Genomic DNA, 24010 nt, shown 5'->3' on the forward strand with positions numbered 1-24010 from the left:
GTAATGGGCAGCACTCAGGACGCTGAATCCTGCAATCTGAGTTCAAATCTCAGTGGGACCTTGTGTTGGCTTGTGGTAAAGTCCTGGAGCTCCCAGTGCTCAACTTCCCTGTCTCCAGCTGTGCAAGAGCCAGTCTCCCCCCTCCTGCTGGGTGACTCACACCTCCTAGAGCCAGGTCTCTGGCTGCGGTGGCCACAATGGGTTGGGGCTCTAGAACTTGCCATGCTGATGGCTGGGCTTCTTGCTGCTTCACCTGGTGCCCACAAGTTTGGCCCTGGGGCTTCCTGCCACACTTTTCCTGGGGCCCACATGGCGCTTGAAGAAAGGAGGGTCAGGGCTGGGACTGATAGTCAGGGCTTGGCAGGAGGGAGGAAGAGTCCCAGGCTGGAGCCCCACACACCTTCTCTCCTCCTCTGGGCACCTAGAGCAGAGGTGGCCCAGCTCTATCTGCTGGACACCTCGGCAGAGTAGGTGAGTTCATGTAAATACAGTCTGGTCCCAAAGCCTCCCCCAACCCTGGCTCATCACTAGCTGTCAGGGGAGAGTCATTCACAGCTTGCATCCAAACCATCATTTGAAATTCTGAGGTTGGCCAACGTTGCCGAAGCCAATGCACCGACATTGTCAGCAAACACAACAGCTGGGTGAGGAAACCCGGCTTTGTCCAGACTTTTCAAACCTATTTTACTTTCTCAGGTACAAGTATTTTCCATACATTGGAGCTGCTTTTAAACTGTGTGTTAACGTTTCAATTTCCATTCAGATTTGCAGCCAGTGACAACATTGGCAGCGCTGCATGTAACTACCTGACCACTGGGGGGGTGTTGGGGAAATTCGGGGGAGGGGGTGCACAGCCCCCTGGCTGGGGGGTGTATAGGGAATACCCGGTTTCACTGAATTGAGTCTCCTACTGCAGCACCTCAGTAGGTTACATCAGAGAGGAGCTGCAGTGTCAAGGCAGTGGGATACCTGTGCCTTTAAGAGCCCAGCCCTGGGAAGCCCATGCTGAGAGGTGCTGCCTGTGGGAGGGGAAATAGAAAAGCCCCTTTGCTCCCCCCCCCGGCTGTTTTTGCAAACACTGGAGTCTCAGCCCCCCGGGGTAACTGTTACCCCTCTGCCCCTGTCTGTGCCGGGGTTTAACCCTCTGGCAGCGCCTCCCCCTGGGCTGAACTCTGGCTCCTTCCCCCCTCCCTGACTTTGCCCTTCAGCCCCTGGAAGGGAATGGGAAGATCTCCCCTCAAAGCAGGTGCATCTGTCTCCCCCCCCCAATTCCTCCCCAGCCCTTTCCCGGCCCAGCTACCAGGGTTAAATGTGGCCTGGATTCCCCAGCTGCTGGGGGACGGGTGTGGGGCTGGGGAGCATGAGCCTCTACTCCCACTTCCCCCGACACAGCTGCATGGGAACTGACCAAAGGAGCCTGCAGCACTGCTGCCTAGAGGAAACTGAGGCACCAGCTAGTGACAGACACATCATGGCTCTCCTCATCTGCATCCTCTTTTCCATATACAACCTCTGGTGGGGGGAGGGTAAACTCAGGGCAGTTGCATAGTTAACCTGTGGAACTCCTTGCCAGAGGATGTCGTGAAGGCCAAGACTATAACAGGGTTCAAAAAAAGAACTAGATAAATGAACAGAGGACAGGCCCATCAGTGGCTATTAGCCAGGGTGGGCAGGGATGGTGCCTGTAGCCTCTGTTTGCCAGAAGCTGGGAATGGGCGGCAGGGGATGGATCACTGGATGATTCCCTGCTCTGTTCATTCCCTCTGGGGCCCCTGGCAGGAGACAGGAGGATACTGGGCGAGATGGACTTTGCGTCTGACCCAGTCTGGCCGCTCTTATGTCTCCCTTGGCGCAGCAGTGACACCCAGTGGGCAGTCAGGGTAATGCACAGAAGGTTTTTCCCTTGATACAGCAGCGACACCCAGTGACCAGCAGGTGGCATCAGGCTCTTCTCGTTTGCTGGGGGACTGAGGTGGGCTAGACAAAAAAAATTGGGGGGCAATGCCCCCCATCACCTGGCCCCACCCCTCACGGGGGCCATGCCTCCCATGCCTCTGCTCCTTCTCAGTTAAAGGCCAGGCTCATCTCCTCTTCCCCCGGCCAGGGGTTAGAGCAATACAACCTTTATTAAAATAAAATAGTAAACAGGGTTTACTTTAAATAATCTAAATCTGTCCAAATTTTAGTATTAAATCCAAAGTTCTTAAAGATCCCATCAATAACCAAAGCCAAAATAAAAAATTGAAACCAAAAACAATGCTGAATTTAAAACCCAAACACTAAGAAAACTTTGTTTTTAAAAATAAAACTAACAAATACCATAAATTAATAATTTCATCAAAAAGGTGTGCTACAGCAGGATGATAAAATAACATAAATAAGCCTGACCACTAAAACCTCCTATAAAGGAATCGAATCCTTGAATACTGGCCAAATCTGTATAAAATATGCAGAACAATGTCAAAACTGGTGTTGCAGGTCAGCCATTCGAATCCAGCAAATGTCAATTAAAAGCTCCAGTCCAACTAAAAAAAAACAAAACAACCCAATAAACCAAAACAGTCACAGCCTGAAACAAACCTACACAGAAGCAAAATTAAACCTGTGCCAACATTGGAACAAATGATGTAAATTTCTAATTCTAACTTCTTGTTTCTCCCAGGAGGAAAGTGTTTTGCATCCCAGTAACCAGGCTGTGACTGCAGCTTTCCTTATACTAAATAAGATTTTTACCAAATATAAATGGTCCTCAGATTTCTCTATGAAAAATTGAAATTGTATCTTTGCACTAATATCCCAAGTGTGCAAGTCCATCCCCTCATGGCAGCCCCACACCCTGAGCCCAGGGGAGAATCCCAACTGGTTTGTGCATTTGTAACCCTGGGGCCTGAAGCTGATGAGAGAAAGGGAAGTGTGCCATCTTGGAGGTTTCCGATACCACCTGCTGGGAGCAGAGGGAATTGCCTGAGCGACGTCCTGGCTAATTTTCACCTTGTTCTCTGCCATCAGGCTCAAGGGCGACTTGACCATGGCAACACCCTATGTACATTTGGGGGCCATTGGGGTGAAATGTGAGTACTTTTGGGGTTGGGACCCACATGAGAAGGGACGTGGACAAACTGGAGAGAGTCCAGCGGTGGGCAATAAAAATGATTAGGGGGCTGGAGCACATGGCTTACGATGACCTACAGGCCCTATCCTGTATGTTAAGCTAAGGCAAAGTTAGCATACCTATATTGTGACCTTTCACTCAGAAAGGAAAATTGACTTTTATCTTGTTACTTAAACAGAGAAGTACCCACACCTGTCTAAGACCTTTACCTAGACCAATCGACAATGGAGAATGGCATAGGGTTTTTTTTCAGTGTTGTACCCACAGAATTAACACGTACACCACAAGGGAACTTATGTGCATATGTACATGTCATCAACATGCACAAACATACTAGCCTATGAAGTAAGCGTACCCTAACGTTTTGTGGGTAAGGAATGAAATTTGGGCATAGGAGGAAGGATTTCTGGCTCTTGTGCCCTATAAAAGAGGTAACCCACCTCGCTAGAGCACGTCGCTCTGTCATTCTGACTTACTTCCTCCACTCTCTATCTACTATCAGTAGGCTGTACTTGTTCTTAAACTTTAAGTTTCAGAGTAATTCGGCTAAGCTCGGTTTCCTAAGTTTTTATTCTTTGTTTATTAGGATTTGATTTTAAGTTTAACCTAGTCAAGTAAACCCTAAGTAACATTAGCTTTTCTAAGCACTGCATCTTTCACTCAAGAATTGAAAACCTGAACTGCAAGGCTGGTCCTGTGTCTCTTACCACCAGGTTATCAAGGAAGGGTGTGAGTATATTAACCAAACCTTTGTTGCATACAATGCCATATGTATCTTTTGAATAGCAGTAATGCAACTGTAACTTTATAACTCAATTACATTAAATAAAATGTAAGCTAATAAATTAAATTTTCATCATATTTTCCAAATTAATATTATTAGTACACCCTAAATCAGGCTGCATGGGACAGAGAGTTGGAGTGCAGGGGGTGAGAGCACTGGCTCTGGGGGGTGCAGGCTTTGGGGTGGGGTTGGAATGAGAGGTTCAGGGTGCAGTAGAGGGCTCAACGTTAGGGCAGAGAATTGGGCTGTGACGGCTCTGGAACAAGGCCAGGAAAAAGAGAATTGAGGCACTGCAGAACGGACACCACATGCCCTGCCCGCCTCACCTGAGCTGCTCTCCAGGTGCATTGAAGCCCAGTGCCCCGCACCTTGGCACTCCTGCCCCACAGGGGGTAAGCTGCAGCCCCACCACACTCCGCAGAGGGGAGAAGGGTCAGGCCAGCCAGCCCTTGTAACATGGGGAAATCACCACCGGGGTCGACGGTATGGGGGCTGTGACATACAGAGAAACAGTTGTCGCGCCAGCAGAGGGCAGCAGAGCATGCACACACTTGCAAACATACATGAACACTTGCATGAATCCAGCCACACACACACAATTGCTAATGTACACAAACACCCGCACAAATCCAGCCAACACCAACACAAGCCTGGGAGCCAGGGGAGCAGAGCAGGCTGGGGCTGGGTCACTCCACTTCCTGCAGGAAGTAGCCAACCCCCCTGGTCCCACGATGGCCTGGGACCAGCCCCCCTCTGCTTCCCCCCACAGAGACCTGCAGCCCCAGCCTGCTCTGCTCCCCTGGCTCCCAAGCTTGGGAGGGGGAACCGCCCCACAGCACTCGCCGGCGGCGTGGCTGGGAGCCAGGGGAGTGGACCAGGCTGGGCTGGGTCACTCCACTTACCATGCAGTGAGTGCAGGGGCAGGGGCCAAGAGGAAGAGCCGGGCAGCCCCCCTGCAGCAGCTCCCCACCCCAGCTCACCTCCGCTCCGCCTTCTCCCCTGAGCTCGCCGGCGCCGCTCCACTTCTCCCGCCTCCCAGGCTTGCGGTGCCAATCAGCTGTTTAGTGCAGCAAGCCTGGGAGGGGAGGAGAATCAGAGCGGGGGCGGCGTGCTCAGGGGAGAAGACGGAGCAGAGGTGAGTTGGGACAGGGAGCGGTGGCCCTGCACACCCCCACCCCCGTTACTTGCTGCAGGCAGCCCTTCCCCCTGCACCTCCCCCAGCCCCCTGCCCCAGCTCACCTTCACTCCCCGGCCTCCCCTGAGTGCGCTTTTTGGTGCCCCCAACCTCTTGGCACCCTGGGCGGCCGACTAGTTCGCCTAGTGGTTGCACCGGCCCTGGCCACTGCCTATCAGCAGGATTCCTCCTCCTCCTTCTCAGTGAGAATAAATCTCCGCACCTAGACAGCTGGTCCGTCCGTAGCACCACAATCCCCATGCCTGAGCCTCCTGCCAAAGCCCTGCACCTGGCTCCAGAGAATTAAGTCTCACGTGTCGCTGGGAACTCGACTTCTTGTGCCCAGAGAGTCTCGGCCCCCCTCAGTAGCTGACCCGAGAAACACAGTGTCTGCAAAAGCAGCAAAGAGTCGTGTGGCACCTCACAGACTAACAGACGTATTGGAGCATGAGCTTTCGTGGGTGAATCCCCCCTTCGTCGGATGCGTCAGTGTCGGCCTTTTCCAAAGAAGTGCCTGGAGGGCCTTTTCCTATGTGACCACGTGGCCTAACGGATAAGGTGCCTGACTTCGGATCAGGAGATTGAGGGTTCGAGTCCCTTCGTGGTTGTGTTTCTGCAGTTTTACTTTTGTGCTGAAAGTCCTGCTCCCTTCAGGGCTGGAACCTCTTCTTGGCCGCTCAGGCCAATGCTCTGGCTTCAGCTAGAGCCCCAGGAAGGAGTTGGGGGGTGGGTGTCACAAAGGCTGGGGCATGAGCCCCAGGTGCTTCCAGTCTCACCTTTCCCCTTCCTGACTTGCCAAAGAAACTGGGCGGCTGCCCGGGCTAGTGTGTGGAGCAGTTTTCCTCTTCCAAGTGTGCTCCTGTCCCTGTGCTGGAGGGGGGTTGCTACATAGCGCCTTGGGAGCCTGGGTGTTTCTCTGCTTCTCGCCAGCTGGGGAAAAGCCTCTTGGGGTAAAATCTCCTGCCCCACTGCCAAAGTGAGCACCTGGAGTGGGAACGGTAAGAGGCCCCACCGGGGGGGGGGGGCTGGCCCTGCTTTCCTACCGTCTTCTGATGTTGGCCACAGAGCATCAGCAGCCTCCCCACATGCTGGTCTGTGGGTGACCTTCAGTGGGTGTTTGGCATGGCAGGGAGCAGCCTGGCTGGGTGTTTTTGTGCCTGTCTGAAGGCCACACACAGGCATGGTCCTGCCCTCCTCTTGCCCTGCCCTCGGCTGCTCTGTGGCTTTTAAACCTTCCCTTGGAGCTGTCAGCACCAGCCGCCTCTGCTCCAGGTGCCCAGAGGAGGAGAGGGGCTGGGCTCCAGCCTGGGACTCTGCCTCCCTCCTGCCTAGCCCTGACTATGAAGCCTGGCCCTGGCCCTCCTTCCTTTAAATGCCATGTGGGCAAGAGGAAGAGCTGCAGCTACAGGGACCAAAGTTGTGGGCATCAGGTGAAGCAGCGAGAAACCCAACATCAGGTCAACCCGCAGGAATCTCTAGCCAGACTGTTAAGTTCTAGGACCCCAACCTATAGCGGCCCAGCTGGACCAGAGACCCATCACCAATGACCCACGAGGAGGAGAAAAAAAAACATGACTCTAGTTCAGCCAGGGAGAGGGTAACCAAGCACTTTGAGATGCAAGGCTTTGCAGCAAACCACTATACCTGCCAGAGGTCCCACTGAGAGTTGAACTCAGATTCCAGGATTCAAAGTCCCGAGTGCTGCCCATTACACCATGGGACCTGCTGCTGTTTTGTTTTCTAGACCCCTGTGACTCTCAGCTGGCTGCTTTGCACTCTGCACTTATTGCTTCCCACCAGCGGCTTCCTCTCGCAGGACTCTCTCTCCTCCTCCAGTGACTGTGGCCCTGTTCTACCGGATCCATGGGTCCTGCCCTGAGTCCCTGCATCCCCCTGCTTTGTCTCCATTCCCTGCAGGCTGCAAAAATGTCAGGGGAGTCTGCTCCTCCCTTCACTCGGTGCTCCCGCTCATATCGGCCAACTGCAGCCTCATCTCCTGGAACTCGGGCAGCTGTCGCTTGATCCGGTCGTACAGTCACAGGCTGACTGGCTCCCCTGCCCGGATGCTCTTGTGGAAATCCCACAGGCGACACTGCAGGACTTGGCACTGTTGGTTTCTTTAATGTTGAGGTGTTTCCCCAGCCACCAGAACAAAGCCGCCAACTCCTCCCTCACCGACTCCCACCAATCCCCCTGGTTGCCATAGGACCCTCTGATGCTTTCCCGTTCTGCCAACACTGCCAGGCCTCACCCCCCTGCTCCTTTATTTTGCAAACTCTGGATGTTCAGCTTCCAATATCCTCTGCCCTGGGTCAGGGACAGGGGCAGCTCCAGGCACCAGCGCAGCAAGGTCAGTGGGTGAGGTGAGTTAATTAACTCTTTCTGGCCCTGTCACCTTTCAATGAAATATTATATTACACTCATAACGTCACAGGAGGTCAGGAATGGGATGGCAAGGGCTGCGGGTCAGGAGTGAGGAACACCAGCAGAGCTGGAGGGAGCCCAGAGGGCTGTGGATCAGGAGTGAGGGGCACTGTCAGAACTGGAGGGAGAGCAGGGGGCTGCGGGTTGGGAGTGAGGGGCACCAGCAGAACTGTGAGTCTGGAGGTCAGGACTGGGATAGCAGGGGCTGCGGGTCGGGAGTGAGGGGCACCAGCAGAGCTGTGAGTCTGGAGTTCAGGACTGGGATGGCAGGGGCTGCGGGTTCGGGAGTGAGGGGCACCAGCAGAGCTGTGAATCTGGAGGTCAGGACTGGGATAGCAGGGGCTGCGGGTTGGGAGTGAGGGGCACCAGCAGAGCTGTGAGTCTGGAGGTCAGGACTGGGATGGCAGGGGCTGCGGGTCGGGAGTGAGGGGCACCGTCAGAGCTGGAGGGAGCGCAGGGGGCTGCGGGTCGGGAGTGAGGGGCACCGTCAGAGCTGGAGGGAGCGCAGGGGGCTGCGGGTCGGGAGTGAGGGGCACCGTCAGAGCTGGAGGGAGCGCAGGGGGCTGCGGGTCGGGAGTGAGGGGCACCAGCAGAACTGTGAGTCTGGAGGTCAGGACTGGGATGGCAGGGGCTGCAGGTTGGGAGTGAGGGGCACCGGTAGAGCTGGGGGAACCCAGGGGACTGCGGGTCAGGAGTGAGGGGCACCAGCTGAGCTGTGAATCTAGAGGTCAGCACTGGATAGCAGGGGCTGTGGGTCGGGAGTGAGGGGCACCAGCAGAGCTGTGAGTCTGGAGGTCAGGACTGGGATGGCAGGGGCTGCGGGTTGGGAGTGAGGGGCACCGGTAGAGCTGGGGGGAACCCAGGGGGCTGCGGGTCGGGAGTGAGGGGCACCGTCAGAGCTGTGAATATGGAGGTCAGGACTGGGATAGCAGGGGCTGCGGGTCGGGAGTGAGGGGTGTCACAGAGTCCCTGGGCGATGCTCTGGAACTGCTCCCCACAAAGCCAGGCAGGACTCTGGGGGGCCTCCTCTCCCTTGGTCTTCAGGGCAAGAAGTTCACACGGCTTCACCTCCTGGGTCTCTCCTTGGAGCATTCATCTGGGGAAGCCAGAGGGTCCTGCCCCCCGACTTTGCAGTCAGACGTGACTCTCAGCCAGCCAGTAACACAGAGGTTTATTTAGATGACAGGAACACAGTCCAAAACAGGTCTTGCTAGTACAGACAACAGGACCCCCTTTAGTTAGGTCCATCTGGGGCCCCAGGGAGGCCACAGCCCCATTGGGAGGCCCGAGCCCCATGGGGGCTCCCCTCCATTTCCCAGCCAGCTTCCAAAACTGCCAACCCCCCTCCAGCCCCTCCTCTCTGGGCTTTGTCTCCTTCCCAGGCCAGGAGGTCACCTGATCTCTTTGTTCTCAAACACCTTTAGCATCCCCTTGCAGGGGGGAAGGGCCTGGCCATTAGTTACCATGGAGACTTCATCACATGACCCACTCTAGACGAAGTGAGGCAGAGTTTGGAACAGCCCGACTGAGCCCGGCAGTTTTCTCAAAGTATCTGCTGTCGTAAACCGCATGTCGTGTGGACGTGCGAACCCCAAAGGTATCAAACATGAAAGAAACATAAGGCCAGTTACGGGGAAGTTTCCATGGCCAGGCCTGAGGGTTAAGCAGCTGGGCTCTAACAGTAAAATAACTGGTTGCAAAAATCAATCGTCCTGCATCCATCACCATTTTAAATTCTGACCTCTCCTGCCCGATGTGTCTTTGTTTAGCAACCAAGCGAACTGGGGAACTCTGTGGCTGTTACCCTCTAACTCAGTAGAGGGTTACACATCTTGACTCAAGCAATTTTCCTCTTGAAAAAAATTATTTTAAAGTTTATCAAAATAAATTCCATTTGAAATAGAAATAATTACAGTCTACACTGGGGCTCTATTTTCATACATGCTATTTCTCTCCCATGTTCCCCCACTCTAATTCCTTTGGAGTGAGGTTTTACTTTCAAGATTAGCCACCATTGCCAATATAGTAGGAGGGGCAGGGAGAGAACTAGAAGAAAACCTGAATTATATTGTAACACTGAAAGTTATCACATAATCAGCCTCTTACTTTACACTAATTAACTTCATGTTTCATTTCATTGTTGCTGGTAACAATTTATTCAAAGATTATAAAATATAAACCTATAGGGCAGTTTTCTCTTAATTCCCATTTCCAGCCAGTGAGCTTTGTGTGAAATCACATTCTGCAATAACCTAGGAGCCTTCCATTTCTGTGAGTTCATTTCGCCCTGGGTCTTCTCCCATAAGTGTAGGTGGAAGGGCTCTCATGCTAGTGGGTAGGTTGCATCATGAGAAAACCACCTGTGCTCTATTTCCACACTTTCTAATCTTTCAAAGTAGCAGGAGGTGGAGAAGTGATACAAATGCTTAAGACTTAATAGCAAAACTAAGAGACCAAACCACGGAGTCAGGAGTCAGCATTCATGTATCCTGCGGTCTGAACTTGAATCTGATACATTCCCTCATTGGCTACCATCATTTGCCCAGCATGGAACTGCTTCTTGTCCAGCAAGTCAGCCAGATTGGGACCCATAGGCATGGAATGGCTCTGAAGGAATCAGCTGTTTCTCTCTGTGCTTCATGAAACTTTGGATCCAAATGGTAAAAGACAGTTGTTCCCAATTTAATCATGGCATCCTTTAGGAGTGTGACCAATGCCACTTAACTAGGGAGCAGCATTCTAAAAATAGTTTACCTGGGCCACAGGTCACCATAGCTTCCATCTCTAGGGTGAAACCAAAATCTGCAGTTTCTCCCTGAGTTCTTGTTGAATCTTTGACCTTTCTTGGAGTAATTTTACACGTCTCTGGTGTAGAATTCTTCACCAACCACACAACGTATTAATAGTGATAGTGAGGTACAACTCCCCCAACTATACCCTTTCATTTCTTTAATCTGGTGGCACAGATTTAAATTAGGGACTAAATTCAGGTGCGGCTTAGAATCCCTGTAAAACACCAAATGTCAGGTAGCTATGGAAAATAGGTCTCTTTCTGCAGCTATGCCACATTCAACAGGGATTTCATTTTCTACATATTTGCAGCATCTCCTAGGGGTGAGCTGAACAGAAAGATCACTTCCATTTTCCCCATCCCCACCTAGACAGGAATTGCATTTCCCAAATAATAGGCAACACGCACCTGATTAGGAAGGTGATATCTTCAGGAGTCACCTCCTGCAGGGCCCAGGCCACAACGGCTTTGGGGGCCAAATGCAGGGGTATTTTGCTTAGTTCCAAGCCATTTGCTAGGGACTCCTCTTCCCAGCCCTTTAGAAAAAATATTGACCTAACCAAGTGAACAACAGGGGGATTGGGATGCTGATGGGGAATAAAGAACAGGGAGCTGCAAAAGGCAGAAGCAGGCAACTCATATAGGGGAGCTGAGAGACCACGGTGAACATGGTGCAAAGGTCACTCTGTAGGAATTCGCAATTGTGATTTTTTAAAAAACAATCTTTGTCCAGCCGGAATCAAGGCATTTCTTACAATTCTCTCATATGTGGATTTTCTTATGTCTAACAAGGTTTGAGCTCCGATTGAAACTTTTCCCACACTCAGAGCACGTGTAGGACGTCTCTCCACTGTGCATTCTCTGATGAGAGACGAGGGCTGAGATATAACTGAAGCGTTCCCCACACTCAGAGCATGTGTAGGGCACCTCCCCGGTGTGGATTCTCTGATGTGTGATCAGGGCAGAGCTCTGCTTAAAACTCTTCCCACACTCAGAGCATATGTAGGACTTCTCTCCCCTGTGGATTCTCTGATGTGTGAGAAGGTCTGAGCTCCCATTGAAGCTTTTCCCACACTCATGCCATGTGTAGCGTGTCTCTTCCAAGTTGATGCTCTCGCGTGTAATAAGGTCTGAGAGGCTACTGAAGTTTTCCTCTGGCCTGTGCTTAGTCTCACAGGTTTTTGTTCTTTCTGGGAGTGCACAACTCCCAGAAACGTTCCCTTTGGGTCTTCCTGATAACATCCCATGTGGTTCTACTTGCTCAGCATCTTCCTGCTGGGGTGTCTCCTCATTCTCACTTGCCATCCCACCACCTGATGGGAGACAGAGAGAATCCAGACACAGGTCACTCCCTGTGCCGGAGAGAAAAGAAATCTCAGAGAGAGGAATGGAAAAAGGTGTGAACAAACCAAAATATGTGTGGGAGAGATCAAACCTATCAGGAGCTGATTTTCCCCAAACCCTTCCCCAGAGCAGAGAGAGGAAGGGATCCGTTCTGGGTCTGCATCTCACCAGAACTCTCAGGGGAAGGTGAGATTGGGGAGGGACCTGCTGCCAACTGTCAGTCAGGATAGGTGGGAAGCCATGAGTGACATCTGCCTAATGATTCCACATCTGCAGGGAACAGTTCTGAACTTGGAGCGCTTACAACTTGGAGAGTCTTTGTAGGGCATCCCAAATGTTTCCTGTATTCACAGACAGTTGTTGAGATGGTTCACCCAATTCCTCACCTGTGCACACAGCTCTCGGGAGCACTTTTTTCTAGAGCCATAGAGGTCTGAGACCCAAGGCTGTTCCCCTCATTCCAGCTGCGAGATCACATCAGGTTTGGAAACTGGAAACCCTGGGAAGGGAAAGAAAAAAAGGAAGGTCCATGGAATTTGTGGGATACTTGTCACAAGGAATATTCCATGGTTTTAACCCCAGCTCAATTTTAAGATGTAACATCCCAAGGCCGGCTTCCTTGGCTCAAAGTGGCAGAAGAGTTATTATTATAACTCACATTCATGACCTTAGTGCCTAAGAGCCAATGAACCGTGGGCCCGTTGTGCTAGGCACAGCACAAACCCAGAATAGAAGATGGCCCATGCCATGAAGAATTTACAGTCTAACTAGACAAGACAGACACAGATGGGGGAAGAGGTGGAACCCACCAGCAGAGTGAACTATGTGAAGGCAGAGGGACAGATCTGATGAACACAGGTATAGAACTTGAGACTATTGTATTTAATGTTATGACTAGGGCCAGTGTTTTCCGGAAATTGCTGCTATTACTGCATTTCCCCCTGAAACTACTCTTCATTTCTGGAATCACCCTTCGTATCCAGAATAGCTGAACAGAAGGTGGTTGGGGATGCAGGGTCACAAACCCCACATTTCTGCCTGGAGACCCCTGACTCCTCCCCAGGGCACGGGGCAGAGGCTGGGGGCTGGCTGCTTTTGAGACTTGCTGCCAATTTCTTCCCTCCTCATACAAGTCTGGGCTCAGAAAAAACACTGGAGCTTCCCCTTGGGAGACGGGGCACTTGGCAGTGGGACGCTGGGCACCCTCATCGTGCTGCAGCGCAGACGGTGCTCACACCTGCTCTCGGCTGCGTCCACAGCACCTCTCCCCTGCTCCTCTCCCCTGCACACAGCTGGTTCATGTCCCGTCTCCCCAGCACACAGCCGGCTCCAGGCTCTCAATGCCCAGTGTCTGGGTCCCACCTTCCCCACACAGCTGGCTCCTGTCCCCTCCCCCCCAATGCATTTTCATGTTGTAAAGGATTATATATTGCTCATGCTTGTGAATTACTCTGTTTTCGCTGCCAGCAAACACTGGCCCTACTTATGACTGTTATCTGTATCTTTGAGCCAGCCCTTGAAAGCACGAATACTTCACAGACTGTGGTGCTGAGATGGGCCAGATGATACCGGGGAGGCTGAGGGATGGGGGGGATGGGTTTCCTGTGCAATCTGGTGTCACTAAGGCTGGATCTCAAGGCTGGTTATGCAGAACTCCATCTTCTGAAGCTTTGCCCAGCACAGAAAGGGGCAGTGACTGATTTTACCTCTTTCGGGAGACTGAATATGACAGACTTTTTGGGGAGAAACAGTTGAGTTTGAGCTGACTGAGAAGGGCCTTTTTGGGCTACAAACTGACATGACCTGAGAACCCAGACGTAAGCTTTTAAAGAAGGTTTTTAATATACTTTGGAATGATCGGGGATTCCCAAGAGGACTGATGGTAAAGAAACATTTTGATGCTTTTCTTGCTTTATATCTTTTCCCCATAAGGCACAATGCCACTGTCATGGATCCACAGGATCTGTGCAATGCCCTGGCTTTTAAACAGTCCTTGGGAGGTGTCCCTTGAGTGCACTAGACCCCCAACGGGTCCCACTCTTCCACAAGGACAGGCCATGTAGCTTCAGCACCTGAGACTGAGCCTCTGGCTTCAACACTCCTATTTCAACCTGTGAGCTCTGCCAGCAGGTCCAGCCGAACGACACTCTTGTTCAGAGACTGTTCCTCAGTCAATGCACAGAGCAAGTTTGTGCTGTGACACTGGGCAGACTTTTAAAACATAGCAGGGTTCATTAGTCAACTGAAATACAGCACTGAACGTCTTTAGATTAGCACAGAGAAGCAAAGATGACGATACAGTCCATACTGGCCAATGCCCTTGAGCCAGGCTGCTGTAGAAAACAGTTTGGTTTCCTTTCACTGAGCCTGTCCGTTTGTCTTCGCTCCAGTAGAGCTCCCCGCATCTGCAAACCCAGTTCTTCCTGCTCCCAAGCACATCATGAGTCCATGTGTGCTTCACTCAGCCAAGGGGAGATCCTCCCATGGACAGGTGACAATTAGTCCCTTGTCTCTGTCGGGTATTCCACTGATGTAGGTTGGTCCCAGCCTGTCCTTAATGACCCATTCATATCACCCCATGACAGCTCCGTGACAAAACACCTCATGTCTCCTGCTCTTTATAATCATGGCAATACCAACCACAGAGGGAAACTGAGGTGTGTATTGACATCACCAAAATTCCCACCTCTATCACACACACACACTGCTCACAGCCCTTGGAGAGAAAGCAAAGCACAGGAACTGGATGTTAGTCCAGTGAACACAGTGGAGGACAAGCTGCAATCCTCACACCCTGGTCAAAAAGGAGAGGCATGTGGGTCCCCACCCATAGAGAGGGGCTGGCTAGAGGCCTGATACCCGAGAGGCCATTGCTTGAGCACCACATGGAGGCAGGTCAAAGGCTTCGCTACCCTAGAACTGTGACATCGCAAAAGCACATTTTGGGGAATTAGGAAATCTAGTGACTCAGGTGTAATGGGAGGGAGAATTAAACTCCCCCAGTGTGTGGAGAAGGCTGGGGAATTAAACACTAAAATTCAGGAGCAACAGCCCCTAATTCTTCCGAAAAGAAGGAAGTTTGGGGTGGGCTTTAGCAATTAGGTTGCACCACATTCATAGATTGGAATTATTAATTAATAAGTGATGTAAATCATGAGTATTAATGCTTGATGCTTATGGACTTCCCAAAGGCCACGTATGGGTTGGGGCAGCTATTGACATTCTTGTAATCAGAGAAAAGGAGCAGATATGGTACATAGCCATCCTAAGGAAGTGGATAAAATACCTCTCCTAGCTACCAGGTTTTCATTTTGTCGGGTCCCTGAGACAGTGTAAACTGAAGCAGGGCTCCCTTCTGATGGGCTCCTTTGCCCGTCGATCTTTCTTTCCAAGGGTGTCCGTATCTTGTAAGTATGCACAGGGCAAAACCCTCTTTACTGTACTGATCTTAGTTTAATCGTTACGTGTATTGAGCCTGGCCTATGATTTCAGTTATAACTGTCTGGATTAAATCACGTTTCTGTGTTTCACCAAATTCCATCTTCTCAATTAACTCTGAGTAGCCCTGTACAAGGGCAAGTTGTGCCCCAACCTGTAACCTTATAAGTGTAGAAACTGTCCAGGCTACACCACCGCCCTGTGACATCATCAGCCAAGCGCCCATTGGTGCCAGGGAGGTGGCCCTGGTGTGGGAGGGAGGATGCAGCAAGGACTCAGGGTCGGAGGCCGGGGTCACTGTGCATTGAGATGGGGAGGCCATATGGGGAGGGGGGTAATGAGCGGGAGAGGGAGGTCAAGAGTTATAATAATAATAATATTGGGGGGCGGTGTATAATGAAGTGAAACTGAACAGAAAGAAAACTGGAGTGTAGGCTCTAAAGCAACAAGGCTTGGGTAGGGATTTGGGGTTAGAGGTCTGGGATCCCCCAGGGCTCTGGATCCCCAAACCTCTCCTCCCTCCCACTGACCCACCCAGCCCACTTCCCGGGTGCCCTTCCCCCACACTCCCCTCCCCTTCTTCCCATTACTCTCAGCCGGCACCACCTCCCGGCACCTTGGGAGCTTCTTGTGTTCCCTCCTCCTCTCTCACAACCTCCTCCCTCCCTGCTGCTTCTTAGCTCTAACCCTGCACACCCCCTCCCCATGTCCTGGCACCCCAGAATTATCTACTCCTCCCTTCTCCTCCCCTCCCATAGCTCTGTTCTCCCTTCACCCGTGGGGTCCTGAATGGCAACATTATACGCTCTCCTATCAAAAGAGGAGCTCACCTGACTGTCACACAAGCCAGGCATGAGTCATACACCTATTAACTCAATTTAGAATTCTACAGGTGGCATATTTTCCTCCTAAAATGAGGTAACGGCATGAAAGCTACAGTGATTAATGTAGTTATTAAGGTATCCTATAAGGATACATTAAATGCAATTTTCAAATGACTGTTGGCACCAAAAAGGCACATGTCCAAAAATTATTTTAGTGGGTGGGAGATAAGGCAAAAAAAGGGGGGCAAGGGAACTTGTCAAAACTTGTATGACAATTAAAGGTATAAAGTTATCACTACTCAGGTTTTTTAGAGCCCTCACAGCTTCTAATAACCCAGGGGACAGGACTCCTCACCACCGTCTCATAGTTCTCCTGCATGACATCCCTGTAGAGGGCTCTCTGAGTGGGGTCCAGCAGAGCCCATTCCTCTCTGGTGAAATACACAGCCACCTCCTCGAAGGTCACCGGCCCCTGAAAGAGTGAGAGTCCAACACTCAGTACCTGCTGCCCCATTCACAACCCCACCACTCATGGGGGAGAGGAGCCAATCAAAGGGAAGCTCTGGCTGGCTCACAGGCAGGAGTCCCACCTCCACCCTGCTCAGAGCAGCCAGGAAACGCCAGGGGGAGGGGACGAAGCGAGAGCCCCTTGTCTCTCCCAGCAGATCCATCACACTCCTACTAGCCACAGACGGATACAGGAGATGGAGCCCCTAGCAGGGCGCAGGGAGAGCTCGCTGGCAGAGAGCCCAACGCTGTTCTCATTGTGAAGAGCAGGACAGGACCAGACTCAGTGGGGGGCAGACGACATGACGGTCCGGGGGGGCCTTGCTGAGGGGTGTCCTGTCTCTCCTCTCCCCACTTCTCTTCAGCTGTCTGCCCCTGCACCTGTTCCTGCAGCCCTGCCCCGCCCCCCCTTGGAGCTGCCCCGGCCAAGCTGCTCCCAGGAGCCTCCCGTGTGCTGTGTGTGTGTGTGGGGGGGGGGGGGTTGCTGATGTCAGGGTGGCCCCACCCTCCTGCCTCTGCCCAGTCTCTGCTGAGCTGAGCGGGGGGGACAAGAGTCTGTGCTGCTGCCTCTGGGTCAGGAGTGGGAGCTGCTGGCCCCTGCTGCTGTGTGAACGAGCCTTCGGACTAGTGAGTGCCGCTGTGCTTGAAGTGACAGCGGGTGTGTCTCACCCCGCCCCACACTCACCCCACAATAGACACTTCAATTACTGTTATTACTTCTATTTACTTCCTGTCAAAATGTGCAAAGTGCACATAGTCTCTGTAATTTTATTCTTTCACATTCGGTCAGGATGACAGTGCTGGTATTTTAGCTTTCTAACTGGTCTGTGCATTTCAAAATTTTATTTCCATCTTATGCTTAAATTCAATTCTTTGAGTAATGAGTTCTAAAATGCCTCACCTGGCCTGGCTGGAGTAATTATCATTATTACTGTTATTACTGTATTGTGCTTTGTCATTCATTATTTAAAATGGTACAGTCAAATAACAGACTCTACATTTTGCATGTACTTACCTTAGCAAGGCTCATTTAAAAAAATTAGCTAAACTCAAAACTTTAGACACTGTGCAGATGAAGATCACTTATCTTCAGATTGTATTTTTAAATCTGTCTGTAAAGTAACTTACAATGTCTATGAAAATAAATACAGTTCCAAGTATGATACTAATAGCAATGATGGAGTGAAATGTTAGTGAGTCACCTACATGATAGTGACTAGTTAACACAAATGCCAAAATAACTAGAGAAATAAATTCCCTATTCGTAAAAAAGAGAAAAAAACTTTAATCCCCTATGTAAACTAAGTAAATATGTTTTCAGTGGAATGAAAAACAATTGACTAAAATAGCGGAGATAATGGCAGCAACATGGAGCATGTCTGTTAGAGAAAGTAAGCGGATTTTATTTATTTTTATTTATCTCTACTAAAGATGCGGTAAAAAGTATCAACCTTGTGTTTCTGATACCTGCATTAAAGCTCCAGAACTGATACCTCAAGGCTTGGGATAGGGAATATCTTGCTGTATTGTCTCCTGATTGTTCTAAATTTACTTTTAAATTTAATATGTGGCTGTATTAAGATTATGGGAAAAGAGGTACCAAGAGGTAACAGGGTGAACAATTAGCAGGAAGATTAATTTTAAATAAAAATTTTTTTGTAAAGGCACCTCTGTTTCCAAATGTGCCTTAACCACAGGATACAGGTTGTGTGTCAATGCTAATGAGGTATAATCAGAATCTCATTATAAAAAGGGGGTGCCCAGAGCAGGAAAATTGAGCTCCCTATGGGAAATTCCAGCAGGAACCATCCTCTACTGATGATCAATCCATGAGAGACACCTCAGACCCTAATACTATTGAGCAGGATGTGAGTAGAACTAGAGTTGTAACTTTTGCACAGGTCTTCATATAATGTCTATATGCCTTGGGTCGTCATAACCTTAACTGTAACTTCAATAAAACTTGTAAAACCAACTAGACCTTGTACCTGTGAATGTCTGTGTGGTCACTCCCCTTGGTCTCTGTGTGTTCCTAGAGACTGTGCATTTGAAGCAAGTAGCAGAGGCGACTTTCACTCTGTTAAGCTTGAAACTGTCGCCACCAGAGCTGACCCCGCGGCGGTGTAATGCCATATTACAAACTGCACTTTAAATCAAAGGCTGCACAATACACCACACACCAGGCCACCTCACTTCTGCGCTGCTGCTGGCGGTGGCATGGCCTTCAGAGCTGGGCCGCCAGCACCCGCCGCTATCAGGCCGCCCTGCCAGTGCTGAATTTGTGCCATGGCTGAGCTCTGGCACCTCTTTCAATACAAACTAAGCCCTAGAGGGAGGCACCGGGGCCTGGACGTGACGGTGGGGAGCCCGTGAGGGCCAGGGGGGATGGGGGGCACCAAAATACAAGTTCACCCAGGGCGCCATTTTCTCTCAGGCCAGCCCTGGAGCTGGGTATGGGGGAGGGGCATATCCCCTCAGGCCGCGGTTCTCAAGCAGGGGTCCCTGGGCCTCTGGGGGGCTGCGAGCTGGTTTCAGGGGCTCCTCCAAGCAGGGCCAGTGTTAGACTCGCTTGGGCCCAGGGCAGAAAGCCCAAACCTCCCTGCCTGGGGCCATGAGCCCGGCCACCAGGGGCTGAAACCAAAGCTGGAGCAATTAGCTCTGTGGGGGGGCCTGTCACATGGGGCCCAAGGCAATACCCCTGTTTGCTACCCCCTCACACCAGCCCTGGCTTTTCTGTGCAGAAAACCAGGCGTATGCAGGGCAGTGGGGGTTTTATAACATGTTGAGGGGCCTCAGAAAGAAAACAGTTGAGAACCCCTGACTAAGCCTCATTGGTGGGTGCCCCCTCTACATCTCACAGCCGCCGCTGGTTAGTCAGGTGAGGCTCCAGTCCTGGGATTCTGCTCCCTTTACCTAGCCCCACCTAGGTGTGTTCTTTGCTCTTCCACAAATCAGAGCATTTCCACCTTCTAACCTCATGGGTCTGTTCCTAGAATGGAAGCCACATATTACCGAGATCCCAGCAGGTTTGCTACACCCTGGCTTCCTCCCATTCTCCACCCTGTGAATTTCCTGCCCCGCACCAACCTCTAAACCAGACTGCCCAAGCCTCCTCCTCCTGTGTATCTGCTGTCACTCTCCTCCAGCAGGAACCCACCAGTAACCCCCAATAATCCCTACCTGAACAGGATCCTCTGCAGCCATTTCCCTTCCCTGTCCCATAGGAGGATGGGATGAACCGGGAGACGGGCGCCATTCTGCAGCCTGTCAGGGCGAGAAGGGCAGTTGTGGAGGTTTCAGAACTGGCTTTAGTTCCTTTCACATCACAATTCCCCCAGGCCCCTTCCCTGCAGACGGACATCCTAGACTCTGCCTTGCTGGGAAATGCTCGATCTCTTTATTACAGTGCAGACCTGACCCCTCCTGCCAGGGGTAAATCCACAGACGTTTTTCAGCCTCCGCACTAATAAAGTCTCTGAACAAAATGCTAGAAAGGACCAGAACCAAAGGGGCTGGGCAGGCTCCATAGGGGACACAGGTTCCTCCTTCCCCACCGGTGCCCCAGCCATGCCCTGTGGCTGGCAGAGAACGGCCACCCCATCTCCACCCCAGAGGGAGCTGTGTCTCAGGGCTCCCCCAAACAGCACCCAGGAACCCCCATCCCCTTTGGGGAATGACTCAGGGCAACAATTTCCCACCCCAACAAGGACGAATTGCTGCTAATGAAATGGGGGGTGGGGGGAAGCCCCCCAAATATGAGGAGAATTTAAATTGACATTTGAAAATTATAGAAAAAAAATCAGGAAAAATAAGAGCCTAGAGAGTCAACAATTTTAGGAAAAACGAGGGAATCTCCTTGGGTTTGACGGTCCTGTGTGGTGAGGGGAGAGAAAAGGGGGAGAACCAGAGAGACTTGTTACCAGCACTGGGGAGGGAAGTGGCACAGGCAGGAGAAGGAGGCAGGTATCTCCCCACCCCCGACTCACACACACTCTCCCCCTGGACTTTCCCGCTGCACAGAGACCGTTCAACCCCCACCTGCCCCACTGCCCTTCCCCCGCCTGCAGCTCCGGCTTCTCCCCGCCCGCCCCCGCCAGCCACACAACGGGGAACCCCCGGGCCCCAGGCGCCGGCCCCACCTTGAGCCCAGCGGGGCCGGGGGCAGATCCTGCTGCAGCGGAGAACAGCGGCTCCGCCTGGCCCGGGGCTCCAGCGCTGCCGGCAGCACGTGGCCACCAGGGAGCAGCTGCCGCGTCACACTGTGCCAGAGCCCCGCCCCCAGGAGCTGCCCCGCCCCCGGGCTGTGCCAGAGCCCCGCCCCTGGGAGCTGCCCCGCCCCCGGGCTGTGCCAGAGCCCCGCCCCCAGGAGCTGCCCCGCCCCCGGGCTGTGCCAGAGCCCCGCCCCACGGAACTGCCCCGCCCCCGGTCTGTGCCAGAGCCCCGCCCCAGGAGCTGCCCTGCCCCTGGCTGTGCCAGAGCCCTGCCCCCAGGAACTGCCCTGCCCCGGCCTGTGCCAGAGCCCTGCCCCAGGAGCTGCCCTGCCCCGGTCTGTGCCAGAGCCCTGCCCCAGGAGCTGCCCCCGGCTGTGCCAGAGCCCCACCCCAGGAGCTGCCCCAGGCTGTGCCAGAGCCCTGCCCCAGGAGCTGCCCCCCCCAGGCTGTGCCAGAGCCCCACCCCAGGAGCTGCCCCACCCCGTCTGTGCCAGAGCCCTGCCCCAGGAGCTGCCCAATGTCCCATCTCTGGGCTTAGTTCTCCTGCCTCCTTGTTCCCAGCACCCACCGCTCCCAGCTGCTCCCTTCCTGTGTCTGCAAACACACCCCGCCCCCGGGCCGGCTGCAGCGCTCGCTGGGGCTGTCTCCAGTGGCTGAAGTTGCCTCCATCTCTGCTTCACCTGGGGGCGGGGGGAGAGACAAAGAGAGGAGATGGTCCCAGGGTGTGAAAGCAGAATTAGGGGGCAGGGAAAGAAGGACTGTTTGGAAAGGTGGGTTTTTTGCGAGGGGAGGGGAGGTCAGTCCTGTATTGGACCAACTGCCGGTGGGGGGAGAGAGCGAGAGAGAGAGAAGCGACACGCAAGCTGCGCTCTTTCCCCAGCAGCAGGTGGGCCACGTCGTCTCTCTGATGGCCTGGCGTCCCGGGACGGGACCCGGCTACCACTACAGGGCAGGCAAGAGCGGCGGCCTGGGCGGGCAGGGGGAGGGGCCCGAGCGGAGGGGCGGAGCCGCGTGAGCAGGTATGCAGATCTGTGTGCGAGCAGAGCATCGTGGGAGCGGACGCAGGCTGCCAGGCAGGGCCCGACTTTGGCACCGAGCTCAGCGTGAGAAGGGAGGGCTCCCGGGATGCGCGGGCAGCTGTCGGCAGTGGGGCCGTGGGCGAGGCCGGCGGTGGGGGGCGCGGTCCGCCCCGTGTTATAAGTGTGGGGCGAGCGAGGGCGGCGGCCGGGCAGCAGGAACTCATACTTACCTGGCAGGGGAAATACCATGATCACAAAGGTGGTTTTCCCAGAATGAGGCTCATCCATTGCACTGTGGGTGTGTTGACCTGCGATTTCCCCAAATGCGGGAAACTCAACTGCATAATTTGTGGTAGTGGGGGACTGCGTTCGCGCCCTCCCCTGGCGATTGGTTTGAACAACAGACAATCGACAGTGGGCTGTTTAGGCTTAGTGCATTGCAAAGCAGATTCTCAGGAAAGCAATTGTTATTCTGGGCCTTGGGGAGTGCTCTTTTCCACAGGCCCTGTACTTCTAGGTATCTTTGTCACATGGTCCTCCTTGTAAGCAAAGCTCAGCTCTGAAACTTGGGTCTCTCTGCGTTCTTGGCTTTCCCTGGTCTTTTGCAGCTGATCTGCTCTCTAGTCTGTTTTTGGGGGGCTTGGACTGGTGCCTTCCTTGGCTTTAAGGGGAGCTACCTGTCTGCCTGCTCTGCTTCTTTCCCTGCTTGTAGCTTCTTGCCCGGCCCTTCTTCTCGGGCTCTTCCTCCTTTGACGGAGGACGCCCTGTCCAAAACGCCTGTCCCACCTGGACTCTCGTCCAACAGACAGCCTCGCCCCTGCCCTGGGGCCGCGTTGGCTTTCGCTGTCTGTTCCTGTCTCTGGTGGCCACCCTGTCTGTGCTACGGAGACTAGGCTGTCACAACCCCATGCTGGAGGAGGGCTTTCCGTCGCTTGAGGCCCACCCACCGCCTCCCCAAATGCCCTTTAGCTACGCTGCGGGTTAGGCGGCGTGGCCGTGTCGCCCAGCAGCGGTTTTCCTTTGCACACCTCTGACGGACGGAGCTGTTTTGACTTAACTGTTCAGCATGCACCGACCCTCGGTCCTGGGCTGCACGGGAACGTAAATCGGCGCGCTACATCAGTCCGCGCTTTGGTCGGAAGAATTCTTCCGTCGACCTAGCTCCCGCCTTTCGGGAGGTGGATGGCCGCACCAACGAGGAAAACCTCTCCAGGACCCTTCTCCGGGAACAGTGCCCTTCCGTTTGGGGAGATTATGCTGCTTTAAAAGAGAAAGTGTTTAACTGCCTTTCTCTGAGACAAGGTTGACTTTGTATTGCTTCCTCGTGGCTCCTTATAGCAGTTGTGTTCTGAAATCTTTAGGGTTTGACTTCATTTATGATGAAATCTTGCTGTAACTTTATTCTAATTTTCAGTTAGTAACTAGACCTGAGCTGTTTGGTGTGTTAGTGGAGGATTGTTTAAAAACCTGGGATTCCACTTTCGGCTGCCTTTCCATTCCATTTCCTCTGAAAGCCACCGAAAGCCTCCACTTCCCACATAACTCTCTCAAACCTGCAGTCATCAGGCATACAGAAGATGCTTACAGTTTCATACGAGTCCAGTTCCTTGCTGTTTCCTGTCTAACCACTGCACACATCTGGTATCCTCCCTACCCGGAGCTGCTTCCTGGCTTTTGCGCTCAGGACAGGAAAACAAGAATGGAGAGGTAAGCTGTGCAGGGAACTCTTCCTCAGCTCGCACTCCACCCCCCAAGGGCCTTTCGAGGTCTTCTACGGACTTCAGGTTTCATTTGATTTCCAAGGTTTATGGGCTCACACTAGCCATCTCTCCTAATGCAGGATCCCACGGTCAGACCAAAGATTGATGGCCCAAAAGAGCTAAGAAACAGAAATAAAGGTGAGCGCTAGGCGTTACATTCAGATGAGCATCCAGAATCTGAGGTGCCCTGGCATGTTCAACGCTGCCGGAAAGAAGGAGCTCGTCAGGTCCCTCTGCTAGCACCCAAATCTGGTGGCTAGTCAGTCTGCTGGGAAATAAGGAAAAGGAAATGAATAAAGGAGTCAGGCAATAACAAGGAAATGAAGAGGTTTGTCGAACGGGTTCTGTCTGATTTACCATCTTCCCAGCTACCCGTCCAAGTTAAAGACCTCGCCCAGTATCCTGTCTGCTGACAGCGGCCAATGCCAGGTGCCCCAGAGGGAATGAACAGAACAGGGAATCATCAAGTGCTCCATCCTGTCGCCCATGCCCGCTTCTGGCAAACAGGGATACCTAGCTAGGGATACCGCTGGCAAAGCGCCATAGATGGACCTATCCTCCATGAATTTATCTGGTGCTTTTTGAACTCCTGTTATAGTCTTGGCCTTCACGACATCCTCTG

The 24010-nt window shown here is 52.7% G+C and overlaps 3 non-coding genes across 3 annotated transcripts; 2 read left to right on the forward strand and 1 right to left on the reverse strand.

Annotated features, from left to right (window-relative positions):
* Positions 1-5605: 5605 nt before the first annotated feature.
* TRNAR-UCG lies at positions 5606-5678 on the forward strand. Its single transcript has one exon. It is a non-coding gene; the product is annotated as a tRNA-Arg (tRNA).
* Positions 5679-6721: 1043 nt separating this feature from the next.
* Positions 6722-6793, reverse strand: TRNAQ-UUG. Its single transcript has one exon. It is a non-coding gene; the product is annotated as a tRNA-Gln (tRNA).
* A 15057-nt stretch (positions 6794-21850) lies between these two features.
* LOC120385239 lies at positions 21851-22012 on the forward strand. Its single transcript, XR_005589364.1, has one exon. It is a non-coding gene; the product is annotated as a U1 spliceosomal RNA (small nuclear RNA).
* The last annotated feature ends 1998 nt before the right edge of the window (positions 22013-24010 follow it).

Source organism: Mauremys reevesii, linkage group 17 (assembly GCF_016161935.1).
Source record: "Mauremys reevesii isolate NIE-2019 linkage group 17, ASM1616193v1, whole genome shotgun sequence".
Lineage (NCBI taxonomy): Eukaryota > Metazoa > Chordata > Testudines > Geoemydidae > Mauremys > Mauremys reevesii.